We start from the raw sequence: 22,727 nt of genomic DNA on the forward strand, positions 1-22,727 counted from the left end.
ATCTTGAGAATTTTTTCACTATTTTCAAATATAACCACTGAAACCATTATTTTTGTATTTTTTGCTGTAATTCAAGCAAATGTAACGATATTTATTCAAAAAACTGTTCAAATTCAATTTTTAGTAAGAAATAGTTGTCACGGATTTTGTATCTTGAAGAAAAAAAACATGCGATTTTTTCGGTACACTTTTGAATGCATTTTTTCTGGACAAATTTTTGACCGTATTCAGCTTAATTACCTACAAAATACTCAATAAAAGTGATTTCATCTCGATTGATCAATAAATAAAAATGTACCTCGATTTTTAATACCTTTTTCATTATCGACGTTTCTCGACCAGAAAAGCACATTTTCAGAATTTTTACACTATTTTCAAATATAACCACTGAAACCATTATTTTTGTATTTTTTGCTTTAATTCAAGCAAATGTAACGATATTCAATCAAAAATCTGTTAAAATTAAATTTTTCAATAAGAAATCGTTGTCACGGATTTTGTATCTTGAAGAAGAAAAACATGCGATTTTTTCGGTACTTTTTTGAATGCATTTTTTTCAGGAGAAATTTTTGACCGAATTCAGCTTAATTCCTTATAAAACACTCATTAAAAGTGATTTCATCTCGATTGAACAATAAATAAAAATGTACCTCGATTTTTAATAACATTTTCAAAATCGACGTTTCACGGCCAAAGAAGCATATTTTGAGTATTTCTTCACTATTTTCAAAAATAACCACTGAAACCATTATTTTTATACTTTTTGCTTTAATTCAAGCAAATGTAACGATATTCATTCAAAAAACTGTTAAAATTCAATTTTTCAATAAGAAATCGTTGTCACGGATTTTGTATCTTGAAGAAGAAAAACATGCGATTTTTTCGGTACTTTTTTGAATGCATTTTTTTCTGGAGAAATTTTTGACCGAATTCAGCTTAATTCCCTATAAAACACTCATTGAAAGTGATTTCATCTCGATTGAACAATAAATAAAAATGTACCTCGATTTTTAATAACATTTTCAAAATCGACGTAACTCGGCCTAAGAAAAACATTTTGAGTATTTGTTCACTGTTTTCAAATATAACCACTGAAACCATTATTTTTATACTTTTTGCTTTAATTCAAGCAAATGTAACGATATTCAATCAAAAAACTGTTAAAATTAAATTTTTCAATAAGAAATCGTTGTCACGGATTTTGTATCTTGAAGAAGAAAAACATGCGATTTTTTCGGTACTTTTTTGAATGCATTTTTTTCAGGAGAAATCTTTGACCGAATTCAGCTTAATTCCCTATAAAACACTCATTGAAAGTGATTTCATCTCGATTGAACAATGAATAAAAATGTACCTCGATTTTTAATAACATTTTCAAAATCGACGTAACTCGGCCTAAGAAAAACATTTTGAGTATTTGTTCACTGTTTTCAAATATAACCACTGAAACCATTATTTTTGTAATTTTTGCGTTAATTCAAGCAAATGTAACGATATTCATTCAACAAACTGTTAAAATTCAATTTTCAGTAAGAAATCGTATTCACGGATTTTGTGTCTTGAAGAAGAAAAACCTGCAATTTTTTCGGTACTTTTTTGAATGAATTTTTTTCTGGAGAAATTTTTGACCGAATTCAGCTTAATTCCCTATAAAACACTCATTGAAAGTGATTTCATCTCGATTGAACAATAAATAAAAATGTACCTCGATTTTTAATAACATTTTCAAAATCGACGTAACTCGGCCTAAGGAAAACATTTTGAGTATTTGTTCACTGTTTTCAAATATAACCACTGAAACCATTATTTTTGTAATTTTTGCGTTAATTCAAGCAAATGTAACGATATTCATTCAACAAACTGTTAAAATTCAATTTTAAATAAGAAATCGTTGTCACGGATTTTGCATCTTGAAGAAAAAAAACATGCGATTTTTTCGGTACACTTTTGAATGCATTTTTTTCTGGAGAAATGTTTGACCGAATTCAGCTTAATTCCCTATAAAACACTCATTGAAAGTGATTTCATCTCGATTGAACAATAATTAAAAATTTACCTCGATTTTTAATAACATTTTCAAAATCGACGTTTCACGGCCAAAGAAGCTTACTTTGAGTATTTCTTCACTATTTTCAAATATGTTCACTGAAACCATTATTTTTATACTTTTTGCTTTAATTCAAGCAAATGTAACGATATTCAATCAAAAAACTGTTAAAATTAAATTTTTCAATAAGAAATCGTTGTCACGGATTTTGTATCTTGAAGAAGAAAAACATGCGATTTTTTCGGTACTTTTTTGAATGCATTTTTTTCTGGAGAAATTTTTGACCGAATTCAGCTTAATTCCCAATAAAACACTCATTAAAAGTGATTTCATCTCGATTGAACAATAAATAAAAATGTACCTCGATTTTTAATAACATTTTCAAAATCGACGTTTCACGGCCAAAGAAGCATATTTTGAGTATTTCTTCACTATTTTCAAATATAACCACTGAAACCATTATTTTTATACATTTTGCTTTAATTCAAGCAAATGTAACGATATTCATTTAAAAAACTGTTAAAATAAAATTTTTCAATAAGAAATCGTTGTCACGGATTTTGTATCTTGAAGAAGAAAAACATGCGATTTTTTCGGTACACTTTTGAATGCATTTTTTTCTGGAGAAATGTTTGACCGAATTCAGCTTCATTCCCTATAAAACACTCATTGAAAGTGATTTCATCTCGATTGAACAATAATTAAAAATGTACCTCGATTTTTAATAACATTTTCAAAATCGTTGAGCCCTCCCGGGAGCGGTGTTGTGACGTCTCAGATGGAACGTAAAATATCAGAGTTTTTCCACAATACCTGACGAACATTTAATTTTTGGGCTTCCGTGGCGCAATGTTTAGCGCGTTCAGCTGTTAATCGAAAGATTGGTGGTTCGAGCACACCCGGGAGAGGTGTTGTGTGGTCTCAGATGTAGCGTAAAAAGTCAAAACTTTTCCACAATACGTGACAACCATTTAATTTCAGAGCTTCCGTGCCTCAATGGTTAGCGCGTTCGGCTGTTAACAAATAGGTTGGTGGTTCGAGCCCATCCGGGAGCGGTGTTGTGACGTGTCAGATGTGACGTAAAAAGTCAAGGTTTTTCCAAAATACCTGACGACCATTTAATTTTTGGGCTTCCGTGGCGCAATGGTTAGCGCGTTCAGCTGCTATTCAAAAGACTGGTGGTTTGAGCCCTCCCAGGAGCGTTGTTGTGACGTCTCAGATGTAACGTAAAATGTCAGAAATTTTCCACAATCCCTGACGAACATTTAATTTTTTGGCTTCCGTGGCGCAATGGTTAGCGCGTTCAGCTGTTAATCGAAAGGTTGGTGGTTCGAGCCCACCCGGGAGAGGTGTTGTACGGTCTCAGATGTAGCGGAAAAAGTCAAAACATTTCCACAATACGTGACAACCATTTAATTTCAGAGCTTCCGTGGCTCAATGGTTAGCGCGTTCGGCTGTTAACAAATAGGTTGGTGGTTCGAGCCCATCCGGGAGCGGTGTTGTGACGTCTCAAGATGACGTTAAAAGTCAAGGTTTTTCCACAATACCTGACGACCAATTAATTTTTGGGCTTCCGTGGCGCAATGGTTAGCGCGTTCAGCTGCTATTCAAAAGACTGGTGGTTTGAGCCCACCCGGGAGCGGTGTTGTGACGTCTCAGATGTAACGTAAAATGTTAGAGTTTTTCCAAAATACCTGACGAACATTTAATTTTTGGGCGTCCGTGGCGCAATTGGTTAGCGCGTTCAGCTGTTAATCGAAAGGTTGGTGGTTCGAGCCCATCCGGGAGAGGTGTTGTGTGGTCTCAGATGTAGCGTAAAAAGTCAAAACTTTTCCACAATACTTGACAACCATTTAATTTCAGAGCTTCCGTGGCTCAATGGTTAGCGCGTTCGGCTGTTAACAAATAGGTTGGTGGTTCGAGCCCATCCGGGAGCGGTGTTGTGACGTCTCAAGACGACGTCAAAAGTCAAGGTTTTTCCACAATACCTGACGACCATTTAATTTTTGGGCTTCCGTGGCGCAATGGTTAGCAAGTTCAGCTGCTATTCAAAAGACTGGTGGTTTGAGCCCACCCGGGAGCGGTGTTGTGACGTCTCAGATGTAACGTAAAATGTTAGAGTTTTTCCAAAATACCTGACGAACATTTAATTTTTGGGCGTCCGTGGCGCAATTGGTTAGCGCGTTCAGCTGTTAATCGAAAGGTTGGTGGTTCGAGCCCATCCGGGAGAGGTGTTGTGTGGTCTCAGATGTAGCGTAAAAAGTCAAAACTTTTCCACAATTCTTGACAACCATTTAATTTCAGAGCTTCCGTGGCTCAATGGTTAGCGCGTTCGGCTGTTAACAAATAGGTTGGTGGTTCGAGCCCATCCGGGAGCGGTGTTGTGACGTCTCAAGACGACGTCAAAAGTCAAGGTTTTTCCACAATACCTGACGACCATTTAATTTTTGGGCTTCCGTGGCGCAATGGTTAGCAAGTTCAGCTGCTATTCAAAAGACTGGTGGTTTGAGCCCACCCGGGAGCGGTGTTGTGACGTCTCAGATGTAACGTAAAATGTTAGAGTTTTTCCAAAATACCTGACGAACATTTAATTTTTGGGCGTCCGTGGCTCAATGGTTAGCGCGTTCGGCTGTTAACCGAAAGATTGGTGGTTCGAGCCCATCCGGGAGAGGTGTTGTGACGTCTCAAGATGACGTCAAAAGTCAAGGTTTTTCCACAATACCTGACGAACAATTAATTTTTGGGCTTCCGTGGCGCAATGGTTAGCGCGTTCAGCTGCTATTCAAAAGACTGGTGGTTTGAGCCCACCCGGGAGCGGTGTTGTGTTGTCTCAGATGTAACGTAAAATGTTAGTTTTTCCAAAATACCTGACGAACATTTAATTTTTGGGCGTCCGTGGCGCAATTGGTTAGCGCTTTCAGCTGTTAATCGAAAATTTGGTGGTTCGAGCCCACCCGGGAGAGGTGTTGTGGGGTCTCAGATGTAGCGTAAAAAGTCAAAACATTTCCACAATACGTGACAACCATTTAATTTCTGAGCTTCTGTGGATCAATGGTTAGCGCGTTCGGCCCACCCAGGAGCGGTGTTGTGGGGTCTCAAATGTAACGTAGAAAGCCAAAGTTTTTCCACAATACCTGACGACCATTTCATTTTTGGGCTTCCGTGGCGCAATGGTTAGCGCGTTCAGCTGTTAATCGAAAGATTGTTGGTTCGAGCCCAACCGGGAGAGGTGTTGTGTGGTCTCAGATGTAGCGCAAAAAGTCAAAACTTTTACACATTACGTGACAACCATTTAATTTCTGAGCTTCCTTGGCTCAATGGTTAGCGCGTTCGGCTGTTAACCGAAAGGTTGGTGGTTCGAGCCCACCCGGGAGAGGTGTTGTAGGGTCTCAGATGTAACGTAAAAAGTCATAACTTTTCCAAGATACCTGACAAACATTTAATTTCTGAGCTTCCGTGGCTCAATGGTTAGCGCGTTTGGCTGTTAACAAATAGGTTGGTGGTTCGAGCCAATCCAGGAGCGGTGTTGTGACGTCTCAGATGTGACGTAAAAAATCAAGGTTTTTCCACAATACCTGACAACGATTTAATTTCTGAGCTTCCGTGGCTCAATGGTTAGCGCGTTCGGCTGTTAACCAATAGGTTGGTGGTTCGAGCCCATCCGGGAGCGGTGTTGTGACGTCTCAGATGTGAAGTAAAATCAAGGTTTTTCCACAATACGTGACGAACATTTTATTTTTGGGCTTCCGTGGCGCAATGGTTAGCGCGCTCAACTGTTATACAAAAGGTTGAAGGTTCGAGCCCACCCGGGAACGGTGTTGTGAGGTCTCAGATGTGACGTAAGAAGTCAAGGTTTTTCCACAATACCTGACGACCATTTAATATTTGGGCTTCCGTGGCGCAATGGTTAGCGCGTTCGGCTGTTAACCGACTGAAAGGTTGGTGGTTCGAGCCCATCTGGGAGCGGTGTTGTGAGGTCTCAGATGTAACGTAAAAAGTCAAGGTTTTTCCACAATACCTGACGACCATTTAATTTATGGGCTTCCGTGGCGCAATGGTTAGCGCGTTCAGCTGCAATTCAGAAGACTGGTTGTTTGAGCCCTCCCTGGAGCGGTGTTGTGACGTCTCAGATGTAACGTAAAATGTCAGAGTTTTTCCACAATACCTGACGAACATTTAATTTTTGGGCTTCCGTGGCGCAATGGTTAGCGCGCTCAGCTGTTATTCAAAAGGTTGGTGGTTCGAGCCCACCCGAGAGAGGTGTTGTGGGGTCTCAGACGTAGCGTGAAAAGTCAAAACTTTTCCACAATACCTGACAACCTTTTAATTTCTTGGCTTCCGTGGCGCAATGGTTAGCGCGTTCGGCTGTTAACCAATAGGTTGGTGGTTCGAGCCCACCCGGGAGCGGTGTTGTGTGATCTCAAATGTAACGTAGAAAGCCAAAGTTTTTCCACAATACCTGACGACCATTTAATTTTTGGGCTTCCGTGGCGCAATGGTTAGCGCGTTCGGCTGTGAACCAATAGGTTGGTGGTTCGACCCCATCCGGGAGCGGTGTTGTGAGGTCTCAGATTTGACGTAAAAAGTCAAGGTTTTTACACAATACCTGACGAGCATTTAACTTTTGGGCTTCCGTGGCGCAATGGTTAGCGCGTTCGGCTGTTAACCAATAGGTTGGTGGTTCGAGCCCATCCGGGAGCGGTGTTGTGAGGTCTCAGATGTGACGTAAAAAGTCAAGGTTTTTACACAATACCTGACGAGCATTTAATTTTTGGGCTTCCGTGGCATAATGGTTAGCGCGTTCAGCTGTTAATCGAAAGGTTGGTGGTTCGAGCCCACCCGGGAAAGGTGTTGTGGGGTCTCAAATGTAACGTAGAAAGCCAAAGTTTTTCCACAATACCTGACAACCATTTAATTTCTGAGCTTCCGTGGATCAATGGTTAGCGCGTTCGGCTGTTAACCAATAGGTTGGTGGTTCGACCCCATCCGGGAGCGGTGTTGTGAGGTCTCAGATGTGACGTAAAAAGTCAAGGTTTTTACATAATACCTGACGAGCATTCAACTTTTGGGCTTCCGTGGCGCAATGGTTAGCGCGTTCGGCTGTTAACCAATAGGTTGGTGGTTCGAGCCCATCCGGGAGCGGTGTTGTGAGGTCTCAGATGTGACGTAAAAAGTCAAGGTTTTTACACAATACCTGACGAGCATTTAACTTTTGTGCTTCCGTGGCGCAATGGTTAGCGCGTTCGGCTGTTAACCAATAGGTTGGTGGTTCGAGCCCATCCGGGAGCGGTGTTGTGAGGTCTCAGATGTGACGTAAGAAGTCAAGGTTTTTACACAATACCTGACGAGTATTTAACTTTTGGGCTTCCGTGGCGCAATGGTTAGCGCGTTCGGCTGTTAACCGAAAGGTTGGTGGTTCGAGCCCATCCGGGAGCGGTGTTGTGAGGTCTCAGATGTGACGTAAAAAGTCAAGGTTTTTACACAATACCTAACGAGCATTTAACTTTTGGGCTTCCGTGGCGCAATGGTTAGCGCGTTCGGCTGTTAACCAATAGGTTGGTGGTTCGAGCCCATCCGGGAGCGGTGTTGTGAGGTCTCAGATGTGACGTAAAAAGTCAAGGTTTTTACACAATACCTGACGAGCATTTAACTTTTGTGCTTCCGTGGCGCAATGGTTAGCGCGTTCGGCTGTGAACCAATAGGTTGGTGGTTCGACCCCATCCGGGAGCGGTGTTGTGAGGTCTCAGATTTGACGTAAAAAGTCAAGGTTTTTACACAATACCTGACGAGCATTTAACTTTTGGGCTTCCGTGGCGCAATGGTTAGCGCGTTCGGCTGTTAACCAATAGGTTGGTGGTTCGAGCCCATCCAGGAGCGGTGTTGTGAGGTCTCAGATGTGACGTAAAAAGTCAAGGTTTTTACATAATACCTGACGAGCATTTAACTTTTGGGCTTCCGTGGCGCAATGGTTAGCGCGTTCGGCTGTTAACCAATAGGTTGGTGGTTCGAGCCCATCCGGGAGCGGTGTTGTGAGGTCTCAGATGTGACGTAAAAAGTCAAGGTTTTTACACAATACTTAACGAGCATTTAACTTTTGGGCTTCCGTGGCGCAATGGTTAGCGCGTTCGGCTGTTAACCAATAGGTTGGTGGTTCGACCCCATCCGGGAGCGGTGTTGTGAGGTCTCAGATGTGACGTAAAAAGTCAAGGTTTTTACACAATACCTGACGAGCATTTAACTTTTGTGCTTCCGTGGCGCAATGGTTAGCGCGTTCGGCTGTTAACCAATAGGTTGGTGGTTCGAGCCCATCCGGGAGCGGTGTTGTGACGTCTCAAGACGACGTCAAAAGTCAAGGTTTTTCCACAATACCTGACGACCATTTAATTTTTGGGCTTCCGTGGCGCAATGGTTAGCAAGTTCAGCTGCTATTCAAAAGACTGGTGGTTTGAGCCCACCCGGGAGCGGTGTTGTGACGTCTCAGATGTAACGTAAAATGTTAGAGTTTTTCCAAAATACCTGACGAACATTTAATTTTTGGGCGTCCGTGGCTCAATGGTTAGCGCGTTCGGCTGTTAACCGAAAGATTGGTGGTTCGAGCCCATCCGGGAGAGGTGTTGTGACGTCTCAAGATGACGTCAAAAGTCAAGGTTTTTCCACAATACCTGACGAACAATTAATTTTTGGGCTTCCGTGGCGCAATGGTTAGCGCGTTCAGCTGCTATTCAAAAGACTGGTGGTTTGAGCCCACCCGGGAGCGGTGTTGTGTTGTCTCAGATGTAACGTAAAATGTTAGTTTTTCCAAAATACCTGACGAACATTTAATTTTTGGGCGTCCGTGGCGCAATTGGTTAGCGCTTTCAGCTGTTAATCGAAAATTTGGTGGTTCGAGCCCACCCGGGAGAGGTGTTGTGGGGTCTCAGATGTAGCGTAAAAAGTCAAAACATTTCCACAATACGTGACAACCATTTAATTTCTGAGCTTCTGTGGCTCAATGGTTAGCGCGTTCGGCCCACCCAGGAGCGGTGTTGTGGGGTCTCAAATGTAACGTAGAAAGCCAAAGTTTTTCCACAATACCTGACGACCATTTCATTTTTGGGCTTCCGTGGCGCAATGGTTAGCGCGTTCAGCTGTTAATCGAAAGATTGTTGGTTCGAGCCCAACCGGGAGAGGTGTTGTGTGGTCTCAGATGTAGCGCAAAAAGTCAAAACTTTTACACATTACGTGACAACCATTTAATTTCTGAGCTTCCGTGGCTCAATGGTTAGCGCGTTCGGCTGTTAACCGAAAGGTTGGTGGTTCGAGCCCACCCGGGAGAGGTGTTGTAGGGTCTCAGATGTAACGTAAAAAGTCATAACTTTTCCAAGATACCTGACAAACATTTAATTTCTGAGCTTCCGTGGCTCAATGGTTAGCGCGTTTGGCTGTTAACAAATAGGTTGGTGGTTCGAGCCAATCCAGGAGCGGTGTTGTGACGTCTCAGATGTGACGTAAAAAATCAAGGTTTTTCCACAATACCTGACAACGATTTAATTTCTGAGCTTCCGTGGCTCAATGGTTAGCGCGTTCGGCTGTTAACCAATAGGTTGGTGGTTCGAGCCCATCCGGGAGCGGTGTTGTGACGTCTCAGATGTGAAGTAAAATCAAGGTTTTTCCACAATACGTGACGAACATTTTATTTTTGGGCTTCCGTGGCGCAATGGTTAGCGCGCTCAACTGTTATACAAAAGGTTGAAGGTTCGAGCCCACCCGGGAACGGTGTTGTGAGGTCTCAGATGTGACGTAAGAAGTCAAGGTTTTTCCACAATACCTGACGACCATTTAATATTTGGGCTTCCGTGGCGCAATGGTTAGCGCGTTCGGCTGTTAACCGACTGAAAGGTTGGTGGTTCGAGCCCATCTGGGAGCGGTGTTGTGAGGTCTCAGATGTAACGTAAAAAGTCAAGGTTTTTCCACAATACCTGACGACCATTTAATTTATGGGCTTCCGTGGCGCAATGGTTAGCGCGTTCAGCTGCAATTCAGAAGACTGGTTGTTTGAGCCCTCCCTGGAGCGGTGTTGTGACGTCTCAGATGTAACGTAAAATGTCAGAGTTTTTCCACAATACCTGACGAACATTTAATTTTTGGGCTTCCGTGGCGCAATGGTTAGCGCGCTCAGCTGTTATTCAAAAGGTTGGTGGTTCGAGCCCACCCGAGAGAGGTGTTGTGGGGTCTCAGACGTAGCGTGAAAAGTCAAAACTTTTCCACAATACCTGACAACCTTTTAATTTCTTGGCTTCCGTGGCGCAATGGTTAGCGCGTTCGGCTGTTAACCAATAGGTTGGTGGTTCGAGCCCACCCGGGAGCGGTGTTGTGTGATCTCAAATGTAACGTAGAAAGCCAAAGTTTTTCCACAATACCTGACGACCATTTAATTTTTGGGCTTCCGTGGCGCAATGGTTAGCGCGTTCGGCTGTGAACCAATAGGTTGGTGGTTCGACCCCATCCGGGAGCGGTGTTGTGAGGTCTCAGATTTGACGTAAAAAGTCAAGGTTTTTACACAATACCTGACGAGCATTTAACTTTTGGGCTTCCGTGGCGCAATGGTTAGCGCGTTCGGCTGTTAACCAATAGGTTGGTGGTTCGAGCCCATCCGGGAGCGGTGTTGTGAGGTCTCAGATGTGACGTAAAAAGTCAAGGTTTTTACACAATACCTGACGAGCATTTAATTTTTGGGCTTCCGTGGCATAATGGTTAGCGCGTTCAGCTGTTAATCGAAAGGTTGGTGGTTCGAGCCCACCCGGGAAAGGTGTTGTGGGGTCTCAAATGTAACGTAGAAAGCCAAAGTTTTTCCACAATACCTGACAACCATTTAATTTCTGAGCTTCCGTGGATCAATGGTTAGCGCGTTCGGCTGTTAACCAATAGGTTGGTGGTTCGACCCCATCCGGGAGCGGTGTTGTGAGGTCTCAGATGTGACGTAAAAAGTCAAGGTTTTTACATAATACCTGACGAGCATTCAACTTTTGGGCTTCCGTGGCGCAATGGTTAGCGCGTTCGGCTGTTAACCAATAGGTTGGTGGTTCGAGCCCATCCGGGAGCGGTGTTGTGAGGTCTCAGATGTGACGTAAAAAGTCAAGGTTTTTACACAATACCTGACGAGCATTTAACTTTTGGGCTTCCGTGGCGCAATGGTTAGCGCGTTCGGCTGTTAACCGAAAGGTTGGTGGTTCGAGCCCATCCGGGAGCGGTGTTGTGAGGTCTCAGATGTGACGTAAAAAGTCAAGGTTTTTACACAATACCTAACGAGCATTTAACTTTTGGGCTTCCGTGGCGCAATGGTTAGCGCGTTCGGCTGTTAACCAATAGGTTGGTGGTTCGAGCCCATCCGGGAGCGGTGTTGTGAGGTCTCAGATGTGACGTAAAAAGTCAAGGTTTTTACACAATACCTGACGAGCATTTAACTTTTGTGCTTCCGTGGCGCAATGGTTAGCGCGTTCGGCTGTGAACCAATAGGTTGGTGGTTCGACCCCATCCGGGAGCGGTGTTGTGAGGTCTCAGATTTGACGTAAAAAGTCAAGGTTTTTACACAATACCTGACGAGCATTTAACTTTTGGGCTTCCGTGGCGCAATGGTTAGCGCGTTCGGCTGTTAACCAATAGGTTGGTGGTTCGAGCCCATCCAGGAGCGGTGTTGTGAGGTCTCAGATGTGACGTAAAAAGTCAAGGTTTTTACATAATACCTGACGAGCATTTAACTTTTGGGCTTCCGTGGCGCAATGGTTAGCGCGTTCGGCTGTTAACCAATAGGTTGGTGGTTCGAGCCCATCCGGGAGCGGTGTTGTGAGGTCTCAGATGTGACGTAAAAAGTCAAGGTTTTTACACAATACTTAACGAGCATTTAACTTTTGGGCTTCCGTGGCGCAATGGTTAGCGCGTTCGGCTGTTAACCAATAGGTTGGTGGTTCGAGCCCATCCGGGAGCGGTGTTGTGAGGTCTCAGATGTGACGTAAAAAGTCAAGGTTTTTACACAATACCTGACGAGCATTTAACTTTTGTGCTTCCGTGGCGCAATGGTTAGCGCGTTCGGCTGTTAACCAATAGGTTGGTGGTTCGAGCCCATCCGGGAGCGGTGTTGTGAGGTCTCAGATGTGACGTAAAAAGTCAAGGTTTTTACATAATACCTGACGAGCATTTAACTTTTGGGCTTCCGTGGCGCAATGGTTAGCGCGTTCGGCTGTTAACCAAAAGGTTGGTGGTTCGAGCCCATCCGGGAGCGGTGTTGTGAGGTCTCAGATGTGACGTAAAAAGTCAAGGTTTTTACACAATACCTAACGAGCATTTAACTTTTGGGCTTCAGTGGCGCAATGGTTAGCGCGTTCGGCTGTTAACCAATAGGTTGGTGGTTCGAGCCAATCCGGGAGCAGTGTTGTGAGGTCTCAGATGTGACGTAAAAAGTCAAGGTTTTTACACAATACCTGACGAGCATTTAACTTTTGTGCTTCCGTGGCGCAATGGTTAGCGCGTTCGGCTGTTAACCAATAGGTTGGTGGTTCGAGCCCATCCGGGAGCGGTGTTGTGAGGTCTCAGATGTGACGTAAGAAGACAAGGTTTTTACACAATACCTGACGAGTATTTAACTTTTGGGCTTCCGTGGCGCAATGGTTAGCGCGTTCGGCTGTTAACCAATAGGTTGGTGGTTCGAGCCCATCCGGGAGCGGTGTTGTGAGGTCTCAGATGTGACGTAAAAAGTCAAGGTTTTTACACAATACCTGACGAGCATTTAATTTTTGGGATTCCGTGGCAAAATGGTTAGCGCGTTCAGCTGTTAATCGAAAGGTTGGTGGTTCGAGCCCACCCGGGAAAGGTGTTGTGGGGTCTCAAATGTAACGTAGAAAGCCAAAGTTTTTCCACAACACCTGACAACCATTTAATTTCTGAGCTTCCGTGGCTCAATGGTTAGCGCGTTCGGCTGTTAACCAATAGGTTGGTGGTTCGAGCCCATCCGGGAGCGGTGTTGTGAGGTCTCAGATGTGACGTAAAAAGTCAAGGTTTTTACACAATACCTGACGAGCATTTAACTTTTGGGCTTCCGTGGCGCAATGGTTAGCGCGTTCGGCTGTTAACCAATAGGTTGGTGGTTCGAGCCCATCCGGGAGCGGTGTTGTGAGGTCTCAGATGTGACGTAAGAAGTCAAGGTTTTTACACAATACCTGACGAGTATTTAACTTTTGGGCTTCCGTGGCGCAATGGTTAGCGCGTTCGGCTGTTAACCAATAGGTTGGTGGTTCGAGCCCATCCGGGAGCGGTGTTGTGAGGTCTCAGATGTGACGTAAAAAGTCAAGTTTTTTGCACAATACCTGACGAGCATTTAGGTTTTGGGCTTCCGTGGCGCAATGGTTAGCGCGTTCGGCTGTTAAGCAATAGGTTGGTGGTTCGAGCCCATCCGGGAGCGGTGTTGTGAGGTCTCAGATGTGACGTAGAAAGTCAAGGTTTTTACACAATACCTGACGAGCATTTAAATTTTGGGCTTCCTTGGCGCAATGGTTAGCGCGTTCGGCTGTTAACCAATAGGTTGGTGGTTCGAGCCCATCCAGGAGCGGTGTTGTGAGGTCTCAGATGTGACGTAAAAAGTCAAGGTTTTTACATAATACCTGACGAGCATTTAACTTTTGGGCTTCCGTGGCGCAATGGTTAGCGCGTTCGGCTGTTAACCAATAGGTTGGTGGTTCGAGCCCATCCGGGAGCGGTGTTGTGAGGTCTCAGATGTGACGTAAAAAGTCAAGGTTTTTACACAATACTTAACGAGCATTTAACTTTTGGGCTTCCGTGGCGCAATGGTTAGCGCGTTCGGCTGTTAACCAATAGGTTGGTGGTTCGAGCCCATCCGGGAGCGGTGTTGTGAGGTCTCAGATGTGACGTAAAAAGTCAAGGTTTTTACACAATACCTGACGAGCATTTAACTTTTGTGCTTCCGTGGCGCAATGGTTAGCGCGTTCGGCTGTTAACCAATAGGTTGGTGGTTCGAGCCCATCCGGGAGCGGTGTTGTGAGGTCTCAGATGTGACGTAAAAAGTCAAGGTTTTTACATAATACCTGACGAGCATTTAACTTTTGGGCTTCCGTGGCGCAATGGTTAGCGCGTTCGGCTGTTAACCAAAAGGTTGGTGGTTCGAGCCCATCCGGGAGCGGTGTTGTGAGGTCTCAGATGTGACGTAAAAAGTCAAGGTTTTTACACAATACCTAACGAGCATTTAACTTTTGGGCTTCAGTGGCGCAATGGTTAGCGCGTTCGGCTGTTAACCAATAGGTTGGTGGTTCGAGCCAATCCGGGAGCAGTGTTGTGAGGTCTCAGATGTGACGTAAAAAGTCAAGGTTTTTACACAATACCTGACGAGCATTTAACTTTTGTGCTTCCGTGGCGCAATGGTTAGCGCGTTCGGCTGTTAACCAATAGGTTGGTGGTTCGAGCCCATCCGGGAGCGGTGTTGTGAGGTCTCAGATGTGACGTAAGAAGACAAGGTTTTTACACAATACCTGACGAGTATTTAACTTTTGGGCTTCCGTGGCGCAATGGTTAGCGCGTTCGGCTGTGAACCAATAGGTTGGTGGTTCGACCCCATCCGGGAGCGGTGTTGTGAGGTCTCAGATGTGACGTAAAAAGTCAAGGTTTTTACACAATACCTGACGAGCATTTAATTTTTGGGCTTCCGTGGCGCAATGGTTAGCGCGTTCAGCTGTTAATCGAAAGGTTGGTGGTTCGAGCCCACCCGGGAAAGGTGTTGTGGGGTCTCAAATGTAACGTAGAAAGCCAAAGTTTTTCCACAATACCTGACAACCATTTAATTTCTGAGCTTCCGTGGATCAATGGTTAGCGCGTTCGGCTGTTAACCAATAGGTTGGTGGTTCGAGCCCATCCGGGAGCGGTGTTGTGTGATCTCAAATGTAACGTAGAAAGCCAAAGTTTTTCCACAATACCTGACGACCATTTAATTTTTGGGCTTCCGTGGCGCAATAGTTAGCGCGTTCGGCTGTTAACCAATAGGTTGGTGGTTCGACCCCATCCGGGAGCGGTGTTGTGAGGTCTCAGATGTGACGTAAAAAGTCAAGGTTTTTACATAATACCTGACGAGCATTTAACTTTTGGGCTTCCGTGGCGCAATGGTTAGCGCGTTCGGCTGTTAACCAATAGGTTGGTGGTTCGAGCCCATCCGGGAGCGGTGTTGTGAGGTCTCAGATGTGACGTAAAAAGTCAAGGTTTTTACACAATACCTGACGAGCATTTAACTTTTGTGCTTCCGTGGCGCAATGGTTAGCGCGTTCGGCTGTTAACCAATAGGTTGGTGGTTCGAGCCCATCCGGGAGCGGTGTTGTGAGGTCTCAGATGTGACGTAAGAAGTCAAGGTTTTTACACAATACCTGACGAGTATTTAACTTTTGGGCTTCCGTGGCGCAATGGTTAGCGCGTTCGGCTGTTAACCAATAGGTTGGTGGTTCGAGCCCATCCGGGAGCGGTGTTGTGAGGTCTCAGATGTGACGTAAAAAGTCAAGGTTTTTACACAATACCTGACGAGCATTTAATTTTTGGGATTCCGTGGCAAAATGGTTAGCGCGTTCAGCTGTTAATCGAAAGGTTGGTGGTTCGAGCCCACCCGGGAAAGGTGTTGTGGGGTCTCAAATGTAACGTAGAAAGCCAAAGTTTTTCCACAACACCTGACAACCATTTAATTTCTGAGCTTCCGTGGCTCAATGGTTAGCGCGTTCGGCTGTTAACCAATAGGTTGGTGGTTCGAGCCCATCCGGGAGCGGTGTTGTGAGGTCTCAGATGTGACGTAAAAAGTCAAGGTTTTTACACAATACCTGACGAGCATTTAACTTTTGGGCTTCCGTGGCGCAATGGTTAGCGCGTTCGGCTGTTAACCAATAGGTTGGTGGTTCGAGCCCATCCGGGAGCGGTGTTGTGAGGTCTCAGATGTGACGTAAGAAGTCAAGGTTTTTACACAATACCTGACGAGTATTTAACTTTTGGGCTTCCGTGGCGCAATGGTTAGCGCGTTCGGCTGTTAACCAATAGGTTGGTGGTTCGAGCCCATCCGGGAGCGGTGTTGTGAGGTCTCAGATGTGACGTAAAAAGTCAAGTTTTTTGCACAATACCTGACGAGCATTTAGGTTTTGGGCTTCCGTGGCGCAATGGTTAGCGCGTTCGGCTGTTAAGCAATAGGTTGGTGGTTCGAGCCCATCCGGGAGCGGTGTTGTGAGGTCTCAGATGTGACGTAGAAAGTCAAGGTTTTTACACAATACCTGACGAGCATTTAAATTTTGGGCTTCCTTGGCGCAATGGTTAGCGCGTTCGGCTGTTAACCAATAGGTTGGTGGTTCGAGCCCATCCGGGAGCGGTGTTGTTAGGTCTCAGATGTGACGTAAAAAGTCAAGGTTTTTACACAATACCTGACGAACATTTAATTTTTGGGATTCCGTGGCGCAATGGTTAGCGCGTTCAGCTGTTAATCGAAAGGTTGGTGGTTCGAGCCCATCCGGGAGAGGTGTTGTGGGGTCTCAAATGTAACGTAGAAAGCCAAAGTTTTTCCACAACACCTGACAACCATTTAATTTCTGAGCTTCCGTGGCTCAATGGTTAGCGCGTTCGGATGTTAACCAATAGGTTGGTGGTTCGAGCCCATCCGGGAGCGGTGTTGTGAGGTCTCAGATGTGACGTAAAAAGTCAAGGTTTTTACACAATACCTAACGAGCATTTAACTTTTGGGCTTCAGTGGCGCAATGGTTAGCGCGTTCGGCTGTTAACCAATAGGTTGGTGGTTCGAGCCAATCCGGGAGCAGTGTTGTGAGGTCTCAGATGTGACGTAAAAAGTCAAGGTTTTTACACAATACCTGACGAGCATTTAACTTTTGTGCTTCCGTGGCGCAATGGTTAGCGCGTTCGGCTGTTAACCAATAGGTTGGTGGTTCGAGCCCATCCGGGAGCGGTGTTGTGAGGTCTCAGATGTGACGTAAGAAGTCAAGGTTTTTACACAATACCTGACGAGTATTTAACTTTTGGGCTTCCGTGGCGCAATGGTTAGCGCGTTCGGCTGTGAACCAATAGGTTGGTGGTTCGACCCCATCCGGGAGCGGTGTTGTGAGGTCTCAGATGTGACGTAAAAAGTCAAGGTTTTTACACAATACCTGACGAGCATTTAATTTTTGGGCTTCCGTGGCGCAATGGTTAGCGCGTTCAGCTGTTAATCGAAAGGTTGGTGGTTCGAGCCCACCCGGGAAAGGTGTTGTGGGGTCTCAAATGTAACGTAGAAAGCCAAAGTTTTTCCACAATACCTGACAACCATTTAATTTCTGAGCTTCCGTGGATCAATGGTTAGCGCGTTCGGCTGTTAACCAATAGGTTGGTGGTTCGAGCCCATCCGGGAGCGGTGTTGTGTGATCTCAAATGTAACGTAGAAAGCCAAAGTTTTTCCACAATACCTGACGACCATTTAATTTTTGGGCTTCCGTGGCGCAATAGTTAGCGCGTTCGGCTGTTAACCAATAGGTTGGTGGTTCGACCCCATCCGGGAGCGGTGTTGTGAGGTCTCAGATGTGACGTAAAAAGTCAAGGTTTTTACATAATACCTGACGAGCATTTAACTTTTGGGCTTCCGTGGCGCAATGGTTAGCGCGTTCGGCTGTTAACCAATAGGTTGGTGGTTCGAGCCCATCCGGGAGCGGTGTTGTGAGGTCTCAGATGTGACGTAAAAAGTCAAGGTTTTTACACAATACCTGACGAGCATTTAACTTTTGTGCTTCCGTGGCGCAATGGTTAGCGCGTTCGGCTGTTAACCAATAGGTTGGTGGTTCGAGCCCATCCGGGAGCGGTGTTGTGAGGTCTCAGATGTGACGTAAGAAGTCAAGGTTTTTACACAATACCTGACGAGTATTTAACTTTTGGGCTTCCGTGGCGCAATGGTTAGCGCGTTCGGCTGTTAACCAATAGGTTGGTGGTTCGAGCCCATCCGGGAGCGGTGTTGTGAGGTCTCAGATGTGACGTAAAAAGTCAAGGTTTTTACACAATACCTGACGAGCATTTAATTTTTGGGATTCCGTGGCAAAATGGTTAGCGCGTTCAGCTGTTAATCGAAAGGTTGGTGGTTCGAGCCCACCCGGGAAAGGTGTTGTGGGGTCTCAAATGTAACGTAGAAAGCCAAAGTTTTTCCACAACACCTGACAACCATTTAATTTCTGAGCTTCCGTGGCTCAATGGTTAGCGCGTTCGGCTGTTAACCAATAGGTTGGTGGTTCGAGCCCATCCGGGAGCGGTGTTGTGAGGTCTCAGATGTGACGTAAAAAGTCAAGGTTTTTACACAATACCTGACGAGCATTTAACTTTTGGGCTTCCGTGGCGCAATGGTTAGCGCGTTCGGCTGTTAACCAATAGGTTGGTGGTTCGAGCCCATCCGGGAGCGGTGTTGTGAGGTCTCAGATGTGACGTAAGAAGTCAAGGTTTTTACACAATACCTGACGAGTATTTAACTTTTGGGCTTCCGTGGCGCAATGGTTAGCGCGTTCGGCTGTTAACCAATAGGTTGGTGGTTCGAGCCCATCCGGGAGCGGTGTTGTGAGGTCTCAGATGTGACGTAAAAAGTCAAGTTTTTTGCACAATACCTGACGAGCATTTAGGTTTTGGGCTTCCGTGGCGCAATGGTTAGCGCGTTCGGCTGTTAAGCAATAGGTTGGTGGTTCGAGCCCATCCGGGAGCGGTGTTGTGAGGTCTCAGATGTGACGTAGAAAGTCAAGGTTTTTACACAATACCTGACGAGCATTTAAATTTTGGGCTTCCTTGGCGCAATGGTTAGCGCGTTCGGCTGTTAACCAATAGGTTGGTGGTTCGAGCCCATCCGGGAGCGGTGTTGTTAGGTCTCAGATGTGACGTAAAAAGTCAAGGTTTTTACACAATACCTGACGAACATTTAATTTTTGGGATTCCGTGGCGCAATGGTTAGCGCGTTCAGCTGTTAATCGAAAGGTTGGTGGTTCGAGCCCATCCGGGAGAGGTGTTGTGGGGTCTCAAATGTAACGTAGAAAGCCAAAGTTTTTCCACAACACCTGACAACCATTTAATTTCTGAGCTTCCGTGGCTCAATGGTTAGCGCGTTCGGATGTTAACCAATAGGTTGGTGGTTCGAGCCCATCCGGGAGCGGTGTTGTGAGGTCTCAGATGTGACGTAAAAAGTCAAGGTTTTGACACAATACCTGACGAGCATTTAACATTTGGGCTTCCGTGGCGCAATGGTTAGCGCGTTCGGCTGTTAACCAATAGGTTGGTTGTTCGAGCCCATCCGGGAGCGGTGTTGTGAGGTCTCAGATGTGACGTAAGAAGTCAAGGTTTTTACACAATACCTGACGAGTTAAAACTTTTGGGCTTCCGTGGCGCAATGGTTAGCGCGTTCGGCTGTTAACCAATAGGTTGGTGGTTCGAGCCCATCCGGGAGCGGTGTTGTGAGGTCTCAGATGTGACGTAAAAAGTCAAGTTTTTTGCACAATACCTGACGAGCATTTAGGTTTTGGGCTTCCGTGGCGCAATGGTTAGCGCGTTCGGCTGTTAAGCAATAGGTTGGTGGTTCGAGCCCATCCGGGAAAGGTGTTGTGGGGTCTCAAATGTAACGTACAAAGCCAAAGTTTTTCCACAATACCTGACAACCATTTAATTTCTGAGCTTCCGTGGATCAATGGTTAGCGCGTTCGGCTGTTAACCAATAGGTTGGTGGTTCGAGCCCATTCGTGAGCGGTGTTGTGTGATCTCAAATGTAACGTAGAAAGCCAAAGTTTTTCCACAATACCTGACGACCATTTAATTTTTGGGCTTCCGTGGCGCAATGGTTAGCACGTTTGGCTTTTAACCAATAGATTGGTGGTTCGAGCCCATCCGGGAGCGGTGTTGTGAGGTCTCAGATGTGACGTAAAAAGTCAAGGTTTTCCACATTACCTGACAACCATTTAATTTCTGAGCTTCCGTGGCTCAATGGTTAGCGCGTTCGGCTGTTAACCAATAGGTTGGTGGTTCGACCCCATCCGGGAGCGGTGTTGTGAGGTCTCAGATGTGACGTAAAAAGTCAAGGTTTTTACATAATACCTGACGAGCATTTAACTTTTGGGCTTCCGTGGCGCAATGGTTAGCGCGTTCGGCTGTTAACCAATAGGTTGGTGGTTCGAGCCCATCCGGGAGCGGTGTTGTGAGGTCTCAGATGTGACGTAAAAAGTCAAGGTTTTTACACAATACCTAACGAGCATTTAACTTTTGGGCTTCCGTGGCGCAATGGTTAGCGCGTTCGGCTGTTAACCAATAGGTTGGTGGTTCGAGCCCATCCGGGAGAGGTGTTGTGACGTCTCAAGATGACGTCAAAAGTCAAGGTTTTTCCACAATACCTGACGAACAATTAATTTTTGGGCTTCCGTGGCGCAATGGTTAGCGCGTTCAGCTGCTATTCAAAAGACTGGTGGTTTGAGCCCACCCGGGAGCGGTGTTGTGACGTCTCAGATGTAACGTAAAATGTTAGTTTTTCCAAAATACCTGACGAACATTTAATTTTTGGGCGTCCGTGGCGCAATTGGTTAGCGCTTTCAGCTGTTAATCGAAAATTTGGTGGTTCGAGCCCACCCGGGAGAGGTGTTGTGGGGTCTCAGATGTAGCGTAAAAAGTCAAAACATTTCCACAATACGTGACAACCATTTAATTTCTGAGCTTCTGTGGCTCAATGGTTAGCGCGTTCGGCCCACCCAGGAGCGGTGTTGTGGGGTCTCAAATGTAACGTAGAAAGCCAAAGTTTTTCCACAATACCTGACGACCATTTCATTTTTGGGCTTCCGTGGCGCAATGGTTAGCGCGTTCAGCTGTTAATCGAAAGATTGTTGGTTCGAGCCCAACCGGGAGAGGTGTTGTGTGGTCTCAGATGTAGCGCAAAAAGTCAAAACTTTTACACATTACGTGACAACCATTTAATTTCTGAGCTTCCGTGGCTCAATGGTTAGCGCGTTCGGCTGTTAACCGAAAGGTTGGTGGTTCGAGCCCACCCGGGAGAGGTGTTGTAGGGTCTCAGATGTAACGTAAAAAGTCATAACTTTTCCACAATACCTGACAAACATTTAATTTCTGAGCTTCCGTGGCTCAATGGTTAGCGCGTTTGGCTGTTAACAAATAGGTTGGTGGTTCGAGCCAATCCAGGAGCGGTGTTGTGACGTCTCAGATGTGACGTAAAAAATCAAGGTTTTTCCACAATACCTGACAACGATTTAATTTCTGAGCTTCCGTGGCTCAATGGTTAGCGCGTTCGGCTGTTAACCAATAGGTTGGTGGTTCGAGCCCATCCGGGAGCGGTGTTGTGACGTCTCAGATGTGAAGTAAAATCAAGGTTTTTACACAATACCTGACGAACATTTTATTTTTGGGCTTCCGTGGCGCAATGGTTAGCGCGCTCAACTGTTATACAAAAGGTTGAAGGTTCGAGCCCACCCGGGAACGGTGTTGTGAGGTCTCAGATGTGACGTAAGAAGTCAAGGTTTTTCCACAATACCTGACGACCATTTAATATTTGGGCTTCCGTGGCGCAATGGTTAGCGCGTTCGGCTGTTAACCGACTGAAAGGTTGGTGGTTCGAGCCCATCTGGGAGCGGTGTTGTGAGGTCTCAGATGTAACGTAAAAAGTCAAGGTTTTTCCACAATACCTGACGACCATTTAATTTATGGGCTTCCGTGGCGCAATGGTTAGCGCGTTCAGCTGCAATTCAGAAGACTGGTTGTTTGAGCCCTCCCTGGAGCGGTGTTGTGACGTCTCAGATGTAACGTAAAATGTCAGAGTTTTTCCACAATACCTGACGAACATTTAATTTTTGGGCTTCCGTGGCGCAATGGTTAGCGCGCTCAGCTGTTATTCAAAAGGTTGGTGGTTCGAGCCAACCCGAGAGAGGTGTTGTGGGGTCTCAGACGTAGCGTGAAAAGTCAAAACTTTTCCACAATACCTGACAACCTTTTAATTTCTTGGCTTCCGTGGCGCAATGGTTAGCGCGTTCGGCTGTTAACCAATAGGTTGGTGGTTCGAGCCCACCCGGGAGCGGTGTTGTGTGATCTCAAATGTAACGTAGAAAGCCAAAGTTTTTCCACAATACCTGACGACCATTTAATTTTTGGGCTTCCGTGGCGCAATGGTTAGCACGTTCGGCTGTTAACCAATAGGTTGGTGGTTCGAGCCCATCCGGGAGCGGTGTTGTGGGATCTCAAATGTAACGTAGAAAGCCAAAGTTTTTGCACAATAAATGACGACCATTTAATTTTTGGGCTTCCGTGGTGCAATGGTTAGCGCGTTCGGCTGTGAACCAATAGGTTGGTGGTTCGACCCCATCCGGGAGCGGTGTTGTGAGGTCTCAGATTTGACGTAAAAAGTCAAGGTTTTTACACAATACCTGACGAGCATTTAACTTTTGGGCTTCCGTGGCGCAATGGTTAGCGCGTTCGGCTGTTAACCAATAGGTTGGTGGTTCGAGCCCATCCGGGAGCGGTGTTGTGAGGTCTCAGATGTGACGTAAAAAGTCAAGGTTTTTACACAATACCTGACGAGCATTTAATTTTTGGGCTTCCGTGGCATAATGGTTAGCGCGTTCAGCTGTTAATCGAAAGGTTGGTGGTTCGAGCCCACCCGGGAAAGGTGTTGTGGGGTCTC

At 45.6% G+C, this 22,727-nt stretch overlaps 7 non-coding genes across 7 annotated transcripts; all 7 read left to right on the plus strand.

Moving 5' to 3' along the window:
* The first annotated feature begins 6,528 nt into the window (after positions 1–6,528).
* Positions 6,529–6,601, plus strand: TRNAH-GUG (transfer RNA histidin (anticodon GUG)). The gene has a single exon. It is a non-coding gene; the product is annotated as a tRNA-His (tRNA).
* Positions 6,602–7,704: 1,103 nt separating this feature from the next.
* TRNAH-GUG (transfer RNA histidin (anticodon GUG)) lies at positions 7,705–7,777 on the plus strand. Its single transcript has one exon. It is a non-coding gene; the product is annotated as a tRNA-His (tRNA).
* A 2,691-nt stretch (positions 7,778–10,468) lies between these two features.
* TRNAH-GUG (transfer RNA histidin (anticodon GUG)) lies at positions 10,469–10,541 on the plus strand. The gene has a single exon. It is a non-coding gene; the product is annotated as a tRNA-His (tRNA).
* A 956-nt stretch (positions 10,542–11,497) lies between these two features.
* TRNAH-GUG (transfer RNA histidin (anticodon GUG)) lies at positions 11,498–11,570 on the plus strand. Its single transcript has one exon. It is a non-coding gene; the product is annotated as a tRNA-His (tRNA).
* A 3,014-nt stretch (positions 11,571–14,584) lies between these two features.
* On the plus strand, positions 14,585–14,657 carry TRNAH-GUG (transfer RNA histidin (anticodon GUG)). The gene has a single exon. It is a non-coding gene; the product is annotated as a tRNA-His (tRNA).
* Positions 14,658–17,083: 2,426 nt separating this feature from the next.
* On the plus strand, positions 17,084–17,156 carry TRNAH-GUG (transfer RNA histidin (anticodon GUG)). Its single transcript has one exon. It is a non-coding gene; the product is annotated as a tRNA-His (tRNA).
* Positions 17,157–22,345: 5,189 nt separating this feature from the next.
* TRNAH-GUG (transfer RNA histidin (anticodon GUG)) lies at positions 22,346–22,418 on the plus strand. The gene has a single exon. It is a non-coding gene; the product is annotated as a tRNA-His (tRNA).
* The last annotated feature ends 309 nt before the right edge of the window (positions 22,419–22,727 follow it).

Source organism: Phalangium opilio, unplaced genomic scaffold (assembly GCF_054372755.1).
Source record: "Phalangium opilio isolate 3A_F unplaced genomic scaffold, DU_Popi_V2 ptg000101l_1, whole genome shotgun sequence".
NCBI lineage: Eukaryota > Metazoa > Arthropoda > Arachnida > Opiliones > Phalangiidae > Phalangium > Phalangium opilio.